This window comes from Amphiprion ocellaris, chromosome 15 (assembly GCF_022539595.1).
Source record: "Amphiprion ocellaris isolate individual 3 ecotype Okinawa chromosome 15, ASM2253959v1, whole genome shotgun sequence".
NCBI lineage: Eukaryota > Metazoa > Chordata > Actinopteri > Pomacentridae > Amphiprion > Amphiprion ocellaris.
The window spans coordinates 15098340-15118854 of record NC_072780.1 but is presented as its reverse complement, the minus strand read 5'-3'; the positions used below and the strand labels follow the sequence as shown (position 1 = coordinate 15118854).

Here is a 20515-nt window from a genome sequence, read left to right as displayed (position 1 = left end):
CTAAGAGACCAGGCCTGTAAATCAGCCTGTAGTGGATATGAAGGTGGCGTTATATCAAAGAAACATCAAGGGCTGTGTACAGTGAAACTTATCATTAGGTTTGTTTTCTTCTTCAGTTACACACATTGTGATGTAGCTTAATTGATTCCATCATAAAATCATCTGTCTCCTTTTTCTTTTCCTTTCAGCTTTTCCACTCAGGGGTCGCCACGGCGAATCATCTGCTTCCATCTAACCCTATCTCCTACATCCTCCTCTCTCACACCAACTTCATGTCCTCTTTCACTACAGCTATAAACCTTCTCTTTGGTCTCCCTGTAGGCCAAAGAATCACAACCTATTACCTTGGGTATTTGCACACAAGTAATAGAGCGGCAATGATTAATTGATTACTAGTCAACAGGTAAATTCATCAGCAATTATTTTGATAATCATATATCCATTTGAATGAGTTTTTGGAGGGAAAATAGCTTAAATTTTCAAACTCTTGCCAAGTACATTGTAAAATATTTTGGTTTCTTTCCCCATTTATTACAATAAATTGAATACTGTTGGGTTGTGGACAAAACAAGACGTTTTAAAGACATCACTTAAGATATTGAGAAACAGTGATGGGCATTTCCCCCTTTTTCTGACAGTGTAAATGGAGCCCGAACAATAAGGGAGTTTTGGAATTATTAACAATACAGATTTCTACAGAATGAAAAAAAAAATCAGTTTATTTACTTTCTGGCAATGTATTTCACCCTTAGCAACTTATCATAATTACACCACTTGCCTCCGCACCATCATCTGCTCAGCTGTAATTCATTCTCTGCTACATGTGCTGCTGACAGGGCTTAGTATTGGAAACAATCGAGGCAGAGATGCGCTGCTGGACTATATATGATAACACCATGTGTAAATCATAAGTATCTGTTTCTGTACTATTTCCAGTAAAAGAAAAAAAAACATAATAGACAATATATATAACAATACCAATATATATCTACTCATATGTCAGACAGACTCTGATTTCAAAGACCTAACAAATTGAATGACAATAGAAATTGACTATTCTTCCAAAATACATTCCATCATTTGATGCTTTGATGATGGTGGTAGAGAGCGCTGTCTAACTCATTGCTCTAAAATCTCCCATAAGTGTTTAGCTGGGTTGAGATCTGCAAAGCCCATAGCATATGATTCACAATATTTTGATGAAACTTTCATGAAAATTCAGTGACCTCTTGTGCCCGGTGTTTGGGGACATTGTCAGAGCTCTCCCATCAAGATAGAAATGTCTCGTCATACGATAAAGATGATCACTCAGAACAGTTTACGTATTGATTTGCAGTGACTCTTCCCTCTAAGGAGACAAGTGGACCAAATCTGTGCCATAAAATTGTCACCCCATAGCATAGCAGAGCCACCGGATTCCCTCACTGCAGGATCAAAGGTTCAGGTTTTTCCTTTAATTTGTCGCCCATCTGTACATTTTCATAGCTGCAGAGCCTAGAAGACAGACTGAAGGACAGATGATGAAATTTTTATGCTAAGTGCTAATATAGCCGCCAGCCGGGCCTGGATTCATATTCAGGGTACAAATGTGAGAGCTCAATATTCCCCTCTCCTTTGTCTTCCTTTAACTTAATGCATATGACCTATTTAGCAGCGCCTTCAGTGCCAGTTACATTCCAACATTCTAGCGGCAAAAACTTGACCTTTGATTTGAGTGACAACAAAATAAAGACAGAGAAACTCTTCGTGTGCATCTGATCTGCACTTTGTAACCCAGCGGAAAGGTTATCGAGCAGCAGGCTGACTCACGCTTGAAACACACCCAGATACAAACACCCACATGCCTGCGCACGAACACGGGTGGAAAACACTGAAAAGGTCAAGGGTTGCAGATCAATTCTGACAGGGCCACCGGGATATGGACACAGATGGCGCATAATCTCCCCATCCCCTCTGAATTATGCACCATGACTCTCCCCCCTCTCTCTCTCTCACCCAACTCTCCCTTCACTGGCCAAAATCACAGTCAAAACATTCATTCAGACCTAGTTACACTCCACTAAAAGCCCTTATTGGTTCACACTCCAGTGACACAATAAAGGGAGAACAAATACCCAGATTAGCCACCAACTACACACATAAACTTTCACTGTGGATCTTCTGTTTTTTATTATTATCATTATTATTATTACTTATTTAACTTACCAAAGGCTCAAACCAACATTTTGATTAAATATAATTATACAAATTCTACTGGAAGTGAGCTACTCTAAGTAAAATTGAGCATCAACTTGTTGACCTCAGTCTTTCACATTATAATGATGATAGTTTTAGCACAACGTGTACAAACACTTGAATAATAGTACAGTTCAGGATGGCAGTTATGTAAAATTTCTTTAATGTTCATTGCTATGAACTCCGGTAAAAAGTTGGAAAAAAGGCAAATTTCCAATCTTAGCGTTCCTTTTTCAAGCTTTAAAGAAGATTAAATTAAAGTGTGAAAAATCACTTTATTAATATATAACAATGTACTTTCTCATGCAAATTTAAGGTCTTTCATGTGGCCAAAATGATTATTTCTGCTGTCACACAGGTAATTCAAATATTGATTAAAGTAAAGGGCTTTGATTCAAAGTGAGGCAGAGATCAAAACACATTTTTCAGGACAAATCTGGTGCAGCTTTCTGCCGTCTACAAAAGCCGGGACAAAGGGAGGGACAGCACCATGTCACTTGTATTCATAATACGTGATTTTGTGGGTAACTACATGAATTGTCCAAATAAAAAGACCATTGCTGGGGTAATAATGACACACAGAAGTATAAGGGAGATGCACACAAAAGGAAATAAAGTCAAAGAAAGGGACACAGGATGAGCTCCACTGCCTTTCAATTACTGTCCCCTCTCTCCTTATGCTCTTCCAGCTCTCCTCTGAGACGGAGCTGTGAAATTGAATTGCTGAGCACATCTCGACAAACAAAGCAACTCTCCACCTTGCTGCCAACAGGAAGAAGGACCGGCACCGTGACAGCGACAACACATCCATGTCAGAGCCTGATAAGTTCACTAAGTGTTGGAAAGAAAACAAATCTGCGGGCTTAAATCAGAAGTGCAGCAGAGGAGCTGATAGGATGAGGGAGGTGGGAGCTATTGGAGCTCTGGATTGGTGAAGTTTTTTTTTTTTTTTTTTTTGAGCTCGAAGATACTTTCCAAAATGTGGTGCTTCAATTAGTGCCAAACTATTCAAATTTGTTGCTTTGAAAAATCTGGATCGCTGCATGTGGTTAAGTGACGTTCTTAAAAGGAAAGCTGACATTTTGGGAAGTGAGATTATTTGCTTTCAAGCTGAGACTTTGATGAAAAGAGACATCAGCCAGCCTGGCTCCATCCAAAGCTGACAAATTCTGCCATCGAGCAACACAAATGCTAATGAATTAACACAATATATTTCACTGATTTAATCTTTACAACAACCAAAGTGTAAGAATGACCTCTGGGCAGAGTCAAGCTAGCATTTCCCCTCTGTACATCACATTTGGTTTACTGACAGAAGTGGATCGATTCTCTCATCCCACTCTTGACACTCTTGACTTACACTTAGGCATGTTTCTTAAAACTGTATTCTATTAACAAGCTCAGAAACCCGTCTTGGCTTCATCGATGGACTTTTGCCCTCACTCATATGAATAATATAAAACCCAACTCAGCCATGTTGCCAATATGCTGAATATAGATTTGACTAAGCTGAGCAGACAAAGTAGCATTCAGAGTGACAGTACGGTGCTCTTTTTTGAGTACATTGGAAAATCATTTATATGAATCTGAGTGACGCTGAACTTTCTCTGGCAGACAGTCTATCTGACATGTGCAGGTTGGAATTTAATGATTGAAGTATAGAAATAGCCCATGTAGCACAAATTGGTCCCTGTAGACATTCGGGAGTTGTCACCGCCACGGTGTGAGAAATATTATGTAGAACACTCTCCCCTCGCATATCCAAAGTGTTGTCAGATTACAGCGGGCATGGTTGAAAGGCTGTGAAGGATATCTTACTTTGGGAAGGAGGCTGTCTTGGTGTTAATGCACTGAACACTGTAAAAAAAAAAATGTCTGTGTCAGTTGTTCTATGATCTACAACAAGGAAACCTGAAGTGTGATTTTTTTTAGCCATTTGTGGGTAGTGTAAACAAACACTCACATACTACAAACCCACTAAAACAGCTGTAGTATCTACATGGAGTCATGTGTCTGTTCACCAGCCGATTATAAGTCCAATTTTCAATCTCTTTTAGTGCTGCTTTGGTCTCCACTGACCCCTGAGTCAAATCCTGGTGCTGTCTAAATAACTGACATAAAGTTAGGACAGACCATATATCCTGCTATATTCTCTCTGCTGCTTGGTTTATGGCAAGTAGCATGAAGTGGAAAAGAAAATTTTAAAATAATCTATTCTCTAGCCATCCTATTTCTCCAAGACATAACTGAGTTCAATCTAAAATCAATATTAGATTTTCACCATCTTTTCATACTTCTTGAGACTTGATTTGGTAAAACACAAGTTTTTACCTTGTTAACATGTCGATACACATTTTATATGCCAGAAGACAGATCATACATAATAAGTATATTAATGACAATCTTAAAAAACCTTCAGACGGTCAGGGTTTCCCAGATGTGAGGAAGAATCCTGTCAACTTTCAGGGTGGGGCTTTCTGTATCACTGTTCTTCTTCAGTTCGAATGTGTCTGACTAAAGTACTCCAATATTACAATTTGACATTGTGTAGCGTAGAGTAGTGTTACAGTTTTTGAGCAGAGTTATAAATGAGCTGGTGTGTAGAGTTGTAGCGAGCAGCAGAGGAGTGAGTGGAGAAAGAGACGAGGACTTCATGGACGACCACATTCTGGAGAAAACAACAATGTAGAGTTACATCTAAGCCATCTTAAAGCAGGAAAGAATTATTTTCAAGAGGAAAAAGGGTAATTTTGATACTCAGAGATGAGTTTTAAGGGTTTAATCAATGCCTGGTGAAGGACTTTCAATTTAACCCTTGAGAAATGGCCGTTCTCCCATCTCAGCTCGATTCCAATTTAAAATTTTAAGATGCACTTTGCTTTCTCTCACTGCACTGATAGTTAGTTGTCTGAAATAATGAGCTCTTGCAATAATAGCAAGATCTAAAAGAAACCTGACTAGCTTATAAAGAAGCCTGAACAATATTAAAAATAAGTAGGTTTCTCGTTAATTTGTCACTGATCTACCTATAAAGAAAGGAATCTCTTCATGTGGGAGTGTCTGTCTGTTCTTCACTTTTCTCAAACACCGTTTATTTGATTTACTTCACACTTGCTGGTTGTATTTGTGGGGATCAGAGGAAGTCCGGTGTTGAGTTATTCCAAAGAGCAGTGCTCGCATTTTGGCAAAAAGGTGCTTTCTGTGAACTTTCACGACACGTGTTTTCATGACGCATGATTTAAGTCCATCTGTATGTTTTTGTGTGAACTCGGTGCAGCTCAGTAGTTGAGAGTTTAGAGGCCACACAGCTCCATGAAGCTGAGGGTGAACTGCAGAGTTGTGCAATAGCTCTCTGTGGGTTTATTGCTACAAGTGACCCATTTTACATAAACATCAAAGTATCATATAGCTGCTTTTAAAAATTGTGATCTTGCGAAGATAGTCAGTTTACGCTGAATTACTTTACACGCACACCAACTCAAATGTCAAATATGTCTATGAGAGCAATCATGGGTGAATAAACGGCACTGGAGTAGATAGAAGTGTACATATAGATGATTATCCGGGCCGTTCCAGTTCCCACTGTGTGTTTGTTGCCCCGAGGTGAACAAAGCGCAGTGGACAGTCTGCCTGGTCTTGCTTAGCCTGAACCCCCTCCACACCCTGGAGGCCCCGGGGCCCCCCTGTGCCAACCAAACTTCCTTGGGCCCACAGTTGGTGATCTAGTTTTACAAGCTGACACATATGGGATCCCTCCATTATTCATACTCCAGGGAGGTGGTGTATCGGTGTCTTGCTCTATGGTGCCAGAGTGGCAGGAGGGGGGGGCAGACGGGGCTGTTGCTTCCTAGTTTTTGCATCCTAACAGTGTGTGTACGTGTGCATTCATTACTTCTGGACGGAAGGGGCGTTTCATTTTGACATGGGGTTATGCAACACGTCAGATGATCCGTGTACAGCATCAGACTGTGGATTAGAAAGCGAAACACAAAGTGCGGTTGAAAGAGTTCAGGCTCTCCACGCAGGAAATACACACTAATGCAAACAAAAGTGAATTCAATCGAGGAAAGAGGAGCGCACACACACACACACACACACACACACACACACACACACACACACACACACACACACACACACACACACACACACACACACACACACACACACACACACACACACACACACACACACACACACACACACACACACACACACACACACACACACACTCTCAGCAGTGAAAAGGTGATGCAAACTCTACAGGACCCTCCTCACACACACACACATGCTGATTACTCCTCTCTGCTTGTACATGAGTGGGCCTCTGACCAGCAGAGAGGAGCTGGGAGTGAATTACAAACCATTATCCCTTGCACTAAAGCAGTTACAGCCGAAACCTGAGAGTCCTCACCGGATGGAGGAGAGAGCATAGATGGAGAGAGAGAGAGGGTGGGGAGGGAGATGCAACAGAGAGAGTGACTTTAGGACAAATGGAAACGAGGAGAAAACAGATGGGGAAAAGGTGACGGAGGGGTAGAATGACAGCGAGAGGCAGAGCGGGAAGACAGAGCGGAACAACAACTCTTGACATTTCTCTGCCACTCTGCATGAGGAGAACTCGGATGACGGTGTGCCTTTCGGGTGTGTTTTCTCATTTTCACCCCTCTCGCTAATCACCCGTCCGGTTCTTCTCAGCCCTCCTCTCTCCCACCCTCCTATGCCCTCCCTCTGTTCTATTCTCCTCCAACACTTTGTCACAGGTTCATAGCTTTCTTGAAAAGATGACATCACATTAGTCACAGCGTTTAATCAAAAGTCATTATCATTTCACAGAACTCTCTTTCTGTTTGCGTGCGTGCGTGTCTGTGTGCAATCGTGTCAGTAATGGTACTTCTACTTTTGGCAGGAAAAGATGATACATCCCTATGGGGATTCATCTCAAAGCTTTATAAGAAAGTAAGAAGGAAGAAGTGGGGAGAAGGGGTGAGAGGAAGCCCGAAAAGAAAGGCAGTTGATAAGATGGTGAAGATGAAGAGAGTGAGGGAAAAAGTTTGAAAGAGTCTATGGAAAAATGGAGGAGTAATATGTGCAGTAATGAAACAAAAGACGCAGAAGCAGAGCTGAAGTCTGCAGGAGAGACAAGGACAGGAAGTGAAGGGGAGAATGCAGAGCAGCGATGTCCTCGTGGGGCGGGTGTTGGGTGGTGGTGGTGGGTGTGAGCCGGGGATAATCCTTGTATCCCATTGTCTCCTGTTTTCAAACCAATTATTGTCATCTGCAGCTCCATGAAAGAGAGTTAATGAGGGGAGCAGAGCTTTGGAGTGTCAGGGCACAGTCGGGGGAACGGAGATTAAAAAAAAACAGGATGGAGAGAAGAAGGGGACACGGAAGAAGAAAATGTGGTGGAAAAGGGACAGAATGTAAAATAAGTGAGAGAGAACAGAAAAAGTCAAATGTCAGGGAGGCAGGTGATGCCTTTTGTATGACCTGCACCTTTTCTCATTACATGCCCTTCCTTTAAGGAAATCACTGCTCCTCGTTTTTGTCTTCTTCATCTTTGCATTTTTTGGTCTTCCCTAAAAAAGTCATTTTGTGCTACATTTTTATATTTACAACATACATACAATTTAGACATGTAAAGACAGTAATAAAGTCTTAATAAACAGATATTACAAAGCTTCTCATTTAATTTTAATTCCCAGTAGTGATAGGGCCACACAGCTACTTTCAAAAGCATTAATCTTATTTTTTTAAATTAGTGAAGAGCGGCTTGCAACACCACTAGCTACATTTTCAAATTACAGCTACAACTACCAAAAGAGTTCATCTTAATCTGAAAAACTGCACTTAAAAAAAACAAAAACCTTTGTTCGTTTTTGTTGTTAAGAGATTTATTATGATGCCGAAGAGGCTTTCAACGAACTTTTTGTATTTACTAAGATCCATAAAAAGGATATTTTGTCTGTATCTATGAATGTACATAGAACGCTATAGATCTTTTGAAATACTGAGTAATTTATGAAAATGTGTATTTTGTCATATGATACCCAGCACAGTTTTAAAATCAGTATATCAGGCAGTTTGTGATGTCTGTTCTGCAATGATTGCTTACAGTGTCTGCTTAATCCCATATGTGCCCAACATATAAACATTTTTTGGCTCCTGTTTGCAGTCCAGATGTGCTGAGTATTTTTATATGTCTATGCAACATGCTCAAGGCTACATGGGGCTCTCTCTGCATTCACTCAACAGATTGTCTGCTGTAGGCTGCTTTTTAGTCAATAGTAGTCCGTCATCAGCCATAACATTAAAACACCCGACAAGTGAAGCTGACATTGATCATCGGTTGTTATAATGCAATGTTCTATGTCACTGTGACATCTACCACCCACCTACACATGTATTCAAACCGAGCACACTCCCTCACGGCGGAGGCACATCCAGACAGCGGTGATCTCCCCCACAGTGCGTCCCACCAGACCACGAAACCCGCTCAGGAACAGTTCAGTGAACATGACAAAGAGGCCAAGGTGTTCATCCAAACTCCACAGGTCCCAATCTGATTGAGCATCCGAGGCATGCACTGTAACGAGTCAGATCCATGGAGGTTCCCACCCTCCAATCCAGAACACCCAAAGGATCCGCTGCCAACATCCCATTGACAAACACCACAGGACAGCCCTTGAGGTTCCACATTCCATGGCCCAACAGGTCAAAAGGGACCTACATGATATTAGGCAGGTGGTTTAAATGTTGTGGTGCAAATTTATAGAAAATGATAAGAAACAAAGTTAAGCATGAAAGACATCTGTTACATCAGTGTGATCTCAATATTCCTGCATTGCTTCCAGTGTTGCTAACCGACTAAACCTACATATACAGTTTAGATTATAACAATATATTAGTACCCAAAGCTGGAAGTCGTCTATATTTATTTCGATATGTTTATCATGATATAATGCATATAGAATAATTCCTTGCTGATCACACTATGGAACTCCTTTTCATAATTCTGGGCCTCATTTTTATATGATCACAAACTACTTTTTGGCAACTTGATATCTTTATTTCAGAGCCAACAATAAGAGAAGACAGGAGATGAGGGGAGATAAATCTGGAATGACATACAAGAAAGTAAATACACTGAGTCCCAATTTTGCTGCTTTATTTTTGCTTCCAAATAAGCCTGTCTACCCTGAGGTTTGTTGCTAGGATGTCTTTTTGTGTTGTTGCTGTATTATCAGATCTCAGTATCTCATCTCATCATTTGGCTTGGAAAAGAGTGAAATGGTGGCAGAAACTATAAAGTAAACCCTACATTGTGATAACAAATATACTTAAAATTAATGGTGTTGAATGTTCAGAAACCCTGAGATGTGTTTTGCTGTCACATTTGATCAACAGGGACTATTAGAAGTGAGCTGATAATAGCCAATAACGGTCTAAAATGAAATATTGAAATCAGTGCAAAATGACCATTTACTGGCAGATAACACCTATAAGTTTACAGTTTTGCTATAAAATGTTAAATAAAAATTAATATGACGTCTTTAACGTAGTGTTAAATGGTAAATGGTCTGCACTTATGTGGCACCTTTCTACCTTACTGGTACTCAAAGCACTCTGAAGTGTGCTTCTCATTCACCCATTCACATACCAGTGGCGACAGATCTGCCATGATTGATGACATTAGGTGCCGGCCATTGGGAGCGACTTTGGGTTCAGTGTTTTACCCAAGAACACTTCGACATGGCGGGAGGCAGGGGACTGAACCGACAACCTTGTGATCAGTGGACAACCCACTCTGCCACCTGTACATCCCTAACTGCTGGAATTCAAGTCAATTTGAGTAAAACAGATTTCAAGTTCTTCTTACACCAATGAGTAAACACACTTCCTGAAGTCACGATGCTCACATTCATGCAGACACACTCTGCAGGTGTCCTGTTAGTGTGTGTGTGTGTTATGTTGTGAGCACATGTTGTTTCAGCTTTGACTGGCAGGACAGGTCACTGTGGGAGCATAAATGCTGCGAGTGACGAGAATTTTCAACTGCCTTCGTTTCCCCTCAGACGCAATCCGCACACACAGTCAGCCGTGTGTGAAAAACCTCAGACGAAAAAAAAAAGAAAAACCTCAGACGCACATGTGAAGACCAACACATGCACAGAAGCGTACACACACCGTGCACGATGCTCAAATCTGTTGCATTTTACTGCACCTCCATCCCTTTACCAGCTGGTTTCTGTGACAAATCTGATCTGTTTTAGGCTCGAACCATCTTATTACCTGCGCCGACAACTCAGTCACGAGCGAGAATGAAATGCAGCGAGAAAAGATTGCATCTGAGGAGGAGATAAGGTGATAATGACAAATGAGGATGTGATTTTCCTTTGCATGTGTGATTGTGTTTATTAGTGGAGGAGACGGAGGGAAGGTGGTAGAGGAGAAAATGAGAGCGATGTCACGGGATATGAAGCATGGAGACGAGATGGAAAAACTCAAATCATAGCGCACACTTTTGTGACTCATTCGCACATTTGGTAAGAGAATAAGTGAGGAAGAGAAGAGAGGGAAAAGGGCAAGATCTCTCACGGCATCAACCCTTAGTCTGGAGTCTGCATATTTTCATTAGGGTATGCACACATTCATTAGTCTATATTGTTTTAAATTCCTCAGAGAGCCCATAGATCCACTGTGCTCCCCCTCATCAAATCAATGTAAACACAAAGTCAGCATTAAAACAGGATCACTCAAAGCGTAAGAGCCACATTGTCGGTTGATTATGAAGTAGCACAATAAAAATACATCTTGGCAGCATTACTGCTAATCTGTAGATGCAATACATCTTCTGATGTGCATGTAATTGGCAGAATCCTTACTGAGTGCCTTTTATATATCAAGCATATATACAGAAGGTGGATTAAGGCTGTTTTGCTCTTCTTGATCTGATTTCCCTAAATCAACAATCAACATTTTTACGACAGCATAGAAAACGTAATTTTTACATTCTACAGCAATCTACTGAGATGCTGTAAAGCCTTCTTTCAGCATCATTTAACATTTTGAATGAAGGTGAAATTGACTTACGACAATCGGCACGGACACACGCACACATTATTGTAATATTGAAGTATTATAGAAAGCAGTGGGCAAAGACACAAGGTGCTTCCAGTACCCATAGTACCATTCTACAGTCATGGAAAAAAATATTAGACCACCTTCATTTTCTTCAATTTCTTATTCATTTCAATGCCTGGTACCACTAAAGGTACATTACCTGAAGAATACAATGACTGTGACAAAAAATGCAGCTGATTACATAATACTGCATGTCCTATTTGACATGCTTAAGCTTAATTGTAGTCCCAGGGTATATAAGAAGCAATTTCATGTCATAAGCAGCACTGCACATGCAAAGACCTCTAGTGGTTTCCTGCTTACATTAAAGCCATAACACAACTCAGAAGTTGTCAGCTCTCACATAATGCCTGAAACAAAAGAATTATGTGAAGCCACAAAGACAGCAATCTTGGCACTGCTGGACATTGGCATGAGTGAGAGACACATAGCAAAAAAACGGAAGATCTCCAAGATAGCCGTTCATTATACCAAGAAAAAACAAGCCCAACATGGTACGACCAAATTGCTAGCTGGTCACGGCAGGAAACGTCTTTCTACCCCACAAGATGACTGTGCACTCATCCATTCCTGTGTCAGGAATCATCCTCAGACCTCCAGGGACCTAAAAAATGAGTAGGCACTATGGAGAAATGTGACTTGTTCGGCAAGGACAGTTTGAACATTGGAACCATGCCTTGGCCTGCTCAGTCACCAGATTTAAATCCAATTGAAAACCTGTGGAAAATCATCAAACGCTACATGGAGAACCACAAGCCCAAAAACAAAGCAAACCTGTTTGAATTAGTGCAACAGGAATGGGCTGCTGTGACAGCAGGACAATGTCAGAAGCTGGTGGAGAACATGCTAAGATGCATGGCTGCAGTCATCAGAAACAATGGTTATGCAATCAAGTACTAACTCCTGTGTGTATCATGTGACTAAAACAGACAGAAAAGAAAACATGGAATGCCTAAATGCACTGTTTTTGGCAGTACAATGCTATAGCTATTGATGTAGGAACTTAAATGATTTTGGTTGTTATCAAGACAACCATGGAAAATGGCTACATATTAGCTCTTAAATTTAACTCTTCTGAGCTATTATTGCTGTTACCATTATATTTGTCCAAAAATGTACTTTTAGGTGTACCAGGCAGGCATTAAAATGAACAATAAATTGAAGAAAACAAAGGTGACCTAATCATTTTTTCCATGACTGTACATAGTATGCCAGAAAAAGATTTTGTATATCCCAGTATGCTTCATAGTATTTCAAGTCAAGTTTGCCAAAAAACAGGATATTCTACTACATCTGAGCCTTTTTTTGCCTTTCTGAACCACAATCCTTTGTGCAGCACAAGATACTTCACATATATTATAAACAGTTAATTTCATGCTAAAAGCTGCAATGGATATATGAGTAAGACGGTCAAAGTTTAAAAAGCAATATCATAATAAAGCAATATGTATCTATTGTATGTACATTGTATGTAACAGTAGACACTTTGTAAGGGCAGCTACAGGTCATACTGACAGTAAAAAGAAAAACTACGCTGTTGAGAAGAATGATGCCTTGATCTTCTTCAATGTCATGACTCAATGATCTTACCATGATCAACTACAAATCTCTGTTTCTGTGATGCAGATTTACACATAACTAACAAAGGTTATTCCACCATACTAACCCAAACGTTAGTGACTATATTAGGAAGACAGATTTTTACCTTACAGCATAAAGTATTACTGCACAGTCAGAGATAACCTTGTAGATAATTCACTTGAAGGAGGTTTACATGGATGCTATCAAACAATGGATTTTTTTAGAACTCAGCCAGCAAACACTGATTACATTTTTTAGCCACAGGCTGTAAAAACAACACCATGTTATCACCCTTTGTGCATTGTCCATCGAAAACTCTCAGTTGGCTGGAAGGTGTGCATTAACATTTGGTAAATGTACAGTGCAACTAGACACCTACAGTGCTGAAGTGTAGGCGAGGACAGCAGCAGTGAGGCTTAGCTGGGAGGGTTTGAACTTGGGTAATTTATGCAACCACAATGTCTCTGTAAGAAGCACACAAATATTTATGTGTTTTGTATGTCTGCAAGTTCAAATCAACCTTAGGCGTAAATGTAACATTATTAGCATTAATGATAGAGGAAGCAAAGAGGGGATTTTTGAAGTAGCCCAGCAATGGCTGTAATAGCCTATAATGGCGACACAAGACTTTGTTCTTTGTTGAAAAACCCTTGAACCCATTCACACAATTACACTGTATATGTTGCCTCGCAACACAAAGGCAGGTCTTCTGAGGATATATTTTATAATATTTAAAACAGAGATCCAAAAAATTCCAGCATAATAAGAAACTATAGAAATAGATGAGTTGGAACAGCTCATTTAATATGATTACATGTGGGATTTCTTGTTATATGGCCATGGTATAAGCAGGATAATATTATTATCTGCATACATTTTTTTTTATGTGTGTCCAGTTGATGAATGCTGGTAAAATATACAGTCTCCTTTGGGTTTTCACTATCATGTGAGAACAAATATATGTGTCTTTGGTAAATAAATGCTTCATTTTGTTCAACCAACCAGATCCTAATGTTGTCTGCCTGGCATGTTGTGCTGGGCAAGCAGTGTATGGTGGGATTCGAAACTTTTTGCTGAACTACCGCTGTTAGAAATAATGGAACAAAAGTAGTGAAACAAAGCCAAACCAAAAAAAAAAAAGAATACTATAAGAGGGTTCATTAATACAAGCAACCCTTTCCACAACTTGTCATTTAATTCAGTTATACTAAAAAGAGGGACCACTGCATAGTTAAAAATCTACATTCACGCAGAGATTTCATCATAAGCACTAGTTAGATTAGAAGTAAGGGGCACTATAATCATATTTTCCCACTTATTCTAAGACTAGTGTTGACACTTCAATGACATTAAATTGCTTTTTGTTGATTTTCTGTATAGTGAGTCACCGCATTCTGGTCATTATGTAGTTTTGCGCAGAGTTCTCTGCATGCCAGCATTAATTCTACACAATTAATTGGCCATCAGGAATTGAAAACCCCACTGACGGAGACCAACTTAGGCTGGCTGCCTCAAACTGCTCCCAGTTGTCTATCGCTGACTGATTATGTCTAAGTTTGGTGCCAGTGTGTTTTAGCTGCGATCGTCCTGGGTGGATACAGAGAGGCGGTTGTTGAACCTCACACTGTGGTGGAACCCTCCCCTCTTGTTTTCTGGCTGTGTGTAGAAATAGAGATGGGTGTGAATGTGTATGTGTGTTCTAACTGATGGGCTCTGGTCATGCGATCCATGCTGCTGTCTAATTATCCAGATGTGATGGATGGCTTTGATTAAATCATGTGAAGGCTGAGACAGTCACTGCCTCGCTCTACCTCTCTTTTGCGTATTCTGTCTCTCTTTCACGTACACACCCAGCTTGCAATCCCTTCATTCTAATCTCTCCTTTTCTCCCCCGTTCTCTATATAATATAAGACTTGAGTAGTTCAGAACAGATGAGCCCTGCTTTCAACATTGATAAAAGATATCCATAAATCATCTGGAGGAGAGGAAGAGAGTGAGGGAGGGATGCAGTGAGAGAGAGAGAGGAAAGTGTGTGTGAGTGACACTAGAAGAATTATAGGCAAAAGAAAAGATAGACAGACTTAGATGCAGACAATCACAAAGAACTGGATTATACATGTTAATAATTCTTGCTTAATGGTAATTTTCACATGGAACAACTCATCTCTTATTTCTGTCAAAAATCAGACATTCAGAATAGTTTGGGGAGAGTTCTATTTGTAATTTCCAGCATTTTTTGGACTTCTTTGAAAAAATCTTTTCAAGTTCAAGCTGTTGCTTTTTCCCTGAACTTAACAACACAGCGGAGTTCTGAAAAACCAGCAGTAACCTTGTGGCACGAAATAGTGGACGAGTTTATTGCATATTTTTGGTTATCTCTTTTTCATTGTGTCCATTTTCCTTTCAATAATTCAAAGCAGAACCTCCAGCTTTTGACAGGGGGCCTTCTTTTCATGCAGGCCAACATTCATCAAGACCAACTTTTCTGATCTAAAAACTGTAGAATCCTGTAGGCATACTAACAAAGTAAAGTTTATTTCATACTGATGAGAACAATATGAAAACAAGAAAGTAAATCTAATAATGTTATTCCCATGGTAAGTTGTTGAGAAAAAGGTTGCCATGCAGGAGTGCGGCACAGAAAACGATTCTCGACCTAATTCTCTTATCTGCTGCTGATAAGCTGCACCGCAGATAATCAAGAAACAGAACTGATAACCTGTTCTCCTGAAGGCTCATTTCTACCTGCTTCATCACAGCTACACAAACCAAACTACACACTTCCTAATGCTCTTCCTAATGAGATGCTGTCCCTCAGTGCTACAAAAAGCTGCCGTTTGAAGTTACTCTCCCAGAAACCATATGCTGACAGCAGGAAGACTGGGCGCAGGGCCACAAGCCACACATGTGAGTACACATGCCTTCAATAATGTATGGGCAGCCACACTGACATCCATTCAGAAGTGAAACTTGTGTGAGGGGGAAAGGAATCTCGTCTGCAAAATAGTCCTCACATGACATCAGTTGAGATTTTTTCCAAAGAATTCACTGTATCGTGACAACATGAAACACACTGTCACAAGCTACAAAAAATATTGGTGATAATTGTAATTGATGTTAAGCTGCCATCAGCAAACACATTTTCATGTTGAAAGATAAATAATAGAAGCCTGAAATGTCAAATGTAGGTGAATGATCAGCCACAGCATTAAAACCACCTGCCTAATATTGTGTAGGTTTCCTTTGTGTGGCAAAAACAGCTCTGACCCATCAAGGCATGAACTCTACAAGACCTCTGAATTTGTTCTGTGGTATCAGGCACAAAGATGTTAGCAGTAGATCATTGATGTCTCATATGTTTCAAGGTGGGACCTCCATGGATCGGCTTGATTGTCCAGGACATCCCACAGATGTGCGATTGAGATCGAAACCTTGAACTCTGTGTCACATTCCTCAAAGCTTTCCTGAACAAGGTTTGCAGTGTAGCAGGGAGCATTACCCTGTTGAAAGAGAGCACTGCCATCAGGGAATACTGCTGCCATGAAGGGGTGTACGGGATCTGAAGCAATGTTAAGATAGGTGTCAAAGTAACAACCACGTGATTGCAGGACCTGAGGTGGACAGGGTCAGCATGGACAGGTCTGCACCTGTACAGCCCCATATGCAGCAAGCTATGATTCATTGTGTCTTCTGACACCTTTCTATCAAAACCAACGTTTCAGATTTTCAGCAATTTGTGATACAGTATCTCCTCTGTGGTATCTAACTGCACAGACCAGCTTTAATTCCCCACATGCATCAATAAGCCTGTCATTGGTTCCTCAGTTGGCCTTTCTTTGGGTTACAGTATTTATAGTAGGTATGAACTATACCCCGCATGACCTGCCATTTTGGGGATGTTCTGACCAGTTGTCTAACCATCACAATCTGGCGTTTGTCAAAACTGTTGTGCTTATCCATTTCTTCTGCTTCCAACACATAGACTTCAAAACCTGACTGTTCACCTGCTGTCTAATATATCCCAGCCCTTGATAGGTGTCATTGTAGCAAGATAGTCAGGATTATTCACTTCAACTGTTATTGGTGTCTGTTGTGGCTGATCTAAGTATGTACATTTATCAGGGTAAGGAGTGAAAATTGAGAAAGCTTTGAGTTTACATAAGCTGAGAATTGGGAATTTACAGAAACAACGTCTGGCACTTTTGGGTTTTAGTTGACATTTACTTTACATAAGTCCATGCGTCTTCCTGTAGGTGAAAACAAAGTGAGTCAGTGAAACTCTTGTGCGCTACTTCAGCACAACCCCAGTGTTACAATAAATGAATTAACTAATGTGTAAAGATGAAAAATATACATACTTTTCATATTCTAACTTCTGTGTTGACAAGAAAATTCAACACAGAGTTATCAAACCATTTACCCAGTGAAACTGGAAGAGTCTGAACACTGGCACAGACAACAAGATTTAGTGGTGAGCCAAGATTTGTAGCTGTTATGACCGAGTGAATCATTTCTGATTGTCTGGCAGCACTCAGTTAAAGTTCCTACACACTCTCCAGGTGTTTTCACTTGTAGCTTATGAGAATTCTGTTCCGATCGCAGCTTAGAATTGGGCAAAGTCAAAAGAAATCTGTATCCTACAAGTGTGGTCACATCACTGCCAGTCACTGTGATTGTGGTCTCCTATTGAACTTTTACCACATGGATTTGCTTTTTTCCGCTGCATAAATTTTTACTTAATATATTCGGAAAAGCACAGGTGCTGTTAATGACATGTATGCTGGCTATTCATGTGCCCCAGTCCCAATTTGTGGGATTGATAGTTAATATAACTGTGCCCTCATCAAAATCTAAATATGCCACCCTAAGGTGTAAGAAAACTCAAAGGACATTGAAGGTGATGTCAGTCAAGTATGTCATGTTCAAACTTTTCCCTGGTCAAATCAGTCAAAAAGGATAAAACACTTGCATGAGAGCAAAGACTATAGGTCTTTTGGCAATTCAGACACAGTACTTATCTAGACTTCATCAGTTGTTGTAGCCATTGCTGAGAAGCAATTAAGGACTAAAGCTGGCTTTATACTTTGCCAAAATTGCTTGTAGGATAGTTGGATACCTTTGGGTCTGTGTAACACTTTTCAGTTCTTTGTTCAATTCGCACAATCAAAATGAATCAAATGAAAAATTGGATTGAAAGTTTCACTATCCGCATTTTTTCATTACTTCACAAATGGAAAATTGTCTCTCAGCTCAATTTTAATGATTCATGTTTCAGCTGATTTTTGAAGAACAATAAAAAAATGTCTCCTTATTTTACATTTCTATTTACAGGCAGATGGCAATTTAAAAGTAAAACCAAAATAGTACAACTGAAGTAACACATAGTGAGGTGCTATGCAACTATGTGCCACTGAAATAGCTTTAAAGTGCCTTGGCATTGACTCTACCCATCTCTAGAAATCTACTGGAGGGATGCAACGTCATCCTTCCAAAAGATATCTCTCAGTTGATGTTTTAATAATGATGGTGGAGAGTGCTGTTTAACACATAAGTCCAAAATCTAAACTGGGTTGAGATCTGGTCAGTGTGGAGGCTATAACATGTGATTCACATTGTTTTCATACTCATCAAGACACTCAGCAACCCTTCGTGTCCTTGAGATGAAGGCATTGTCATCTTGGAAGAGACCATTCCCACCATGATAGAAATGTTTCTGCACAGGATGAAGGTAATCACACAGAATAACCCAGACCCAGACCATGCCAGCAAAATTATTCCCACAACATAATAGAGCTGCCGGATCTCCTTTCAGTATGGGTCAAGGGTTCAGGGTTTTCCTTTTGTCATCTGTCTGTATGTTTTGCACTTCAGGTTGGACTGTACCATTTGGGCTGGGGACGATGCGAACTTCAGCCAGTCATGGATCCATTAACACAAAGAAGTGCAACGCTGTGAAACCCACCACAGCTTTTCAACATCAATTTTTAAGATTTGTGGAACTTTCCAAAACTGAAAATCTGACTTTCGAATCGATTTCATGCAGTGATTCCAAATGATTCTGAAACCACATCTCTGTCAGCTCACATTGCTTTTCATACAAATAACCAAGAGCAATGCTATTAATGTCCTTCATTAGTTTTTTAATCACCTCATTTCCCCTTAAATGTATCTTTTCATATCTCACAAACTATAGTCTACAAAAAGCAAGTAGTCACAGCAATAATATCTATGCTGTACTGATGGGTTCAACAGAAAACATCTTAATTATTTTCTTATATCAGCACATCTCAGGTGCTATTTCAACACATAGAGTAGCTGTCAGCAGTGGATATACAGTGTTTTCACCCTGACAACAATGACAAGCCCGACATATCACTGTGGCAACTGTGCAAAGCCATCGCCATGATAAGTACAAAAGGGTTTCCTGTTCATTCAGCAACACTCTGATGCATCCGTGATTTTACTTGCTTCGAACACCACAACCCATCCTGTACCTCCATCTCTATCACAGAAAAGCTTGCACACACAGGGCATTTAGTCTCTAAGTGGCCCTCTCTATGGCTATAATTAAGTGGAAGCTTCGAAGCTCTATATCGCCTGCTAAATCCAACTCTGGTCAAAAAAACAGGAGTGCGTGACTGTATCAGCTAAGGTGATGATGAATAAATAGGTGAATAGGGAGGATAAATAAATAAAATGACAAATGGTTGGGAAGTAGACGGATGGAAGACAGTTAAGTGGTTTTAGCCAATTATAGAGAGAGAGTGGATATCCAGAGTGCTTCCAGACACCAGATGGACTGTAGAGGACTGACGTCACAGCGGTAACACAAGACTCAAGAGAAAGGAGGGAGGGGAGAGGGAGGAGAGAAGGAGGAAAAGGAGGAGACTGAGGCTAAGAATAGTAGTACAACCTCAGGCCAGCACAATCGTTCAGGCCTGCCTGCTATTTTTTACTTTACTACTGTGCCAGGCAGCACTTGTCTGACATCTCTCTTCTCTTTCTGTTTCACCCTCTCCATCAGTCATTTTCCAAAATATAAGGGCACCAGCATGCAGCCTTTGTCACATCGATAATCCCTCTGAAAAGCAGCGTCCATGACCCACGCATGGTAGGTACAACTCAAACCGTTATCTGCGGTGTTCAGCTATGGCTGTGGACAACAACTTCTAAAGCAAAACATCTACAGAGAAGTAACTCAGTCAACACTTCCTGAAATGCGAGATCAAACGCAAGGCACTAGAGGCCGTGAAGCAGAGTGAGTGGCATGCTTCTGATTCCCACTTTCTTAGAGCTGTTTCGCTGATGTGGGTTAATCCTTGAGAGGTTCCACTTACGCACTCCTCCAGGGGATGGATTTCAAGGATGCACAAGACAGAAGTGGGATTTATATGTCCGTCCAGGTGACAAGTAACTGCAAGATTTACACTTGTGTCTGTGTGCATGTATTCTACTTACCACAGTCTCATCAGGAAATGGTGCTCCATGTCTTTAGGCAGAAAAGGGCAGCAAAATAACTCAGTGCCAATCGCTCTGCAGAATGAGAGAGACAAA

The 20515-nt window shown here is 40.4% G+C and overlaps 1 protein-coding gene across 2 annotated transcripts in view; it reads right to left on the bottom strand.

Moving 5' to 3' along the window:
• Positions 1-20515, bottom strand: part of dlgap3 (discs, large (Drosophila) homolog-associated protein 3) — a 147539-nt gene that overhangs the window by 54661 nt on the left and 72363 nt on the right. For both annotated transcript variants that reach the window (XM_055017627.1, XM_055017628.1), the window contains exon 2: positions 20420-20494. The gene's annotated coding sequence lies outside the window, so the exon portion shown is untranslated. The remainder of the gene's footprint in view (positions 1-20419; positions 20495-20515) is intronic.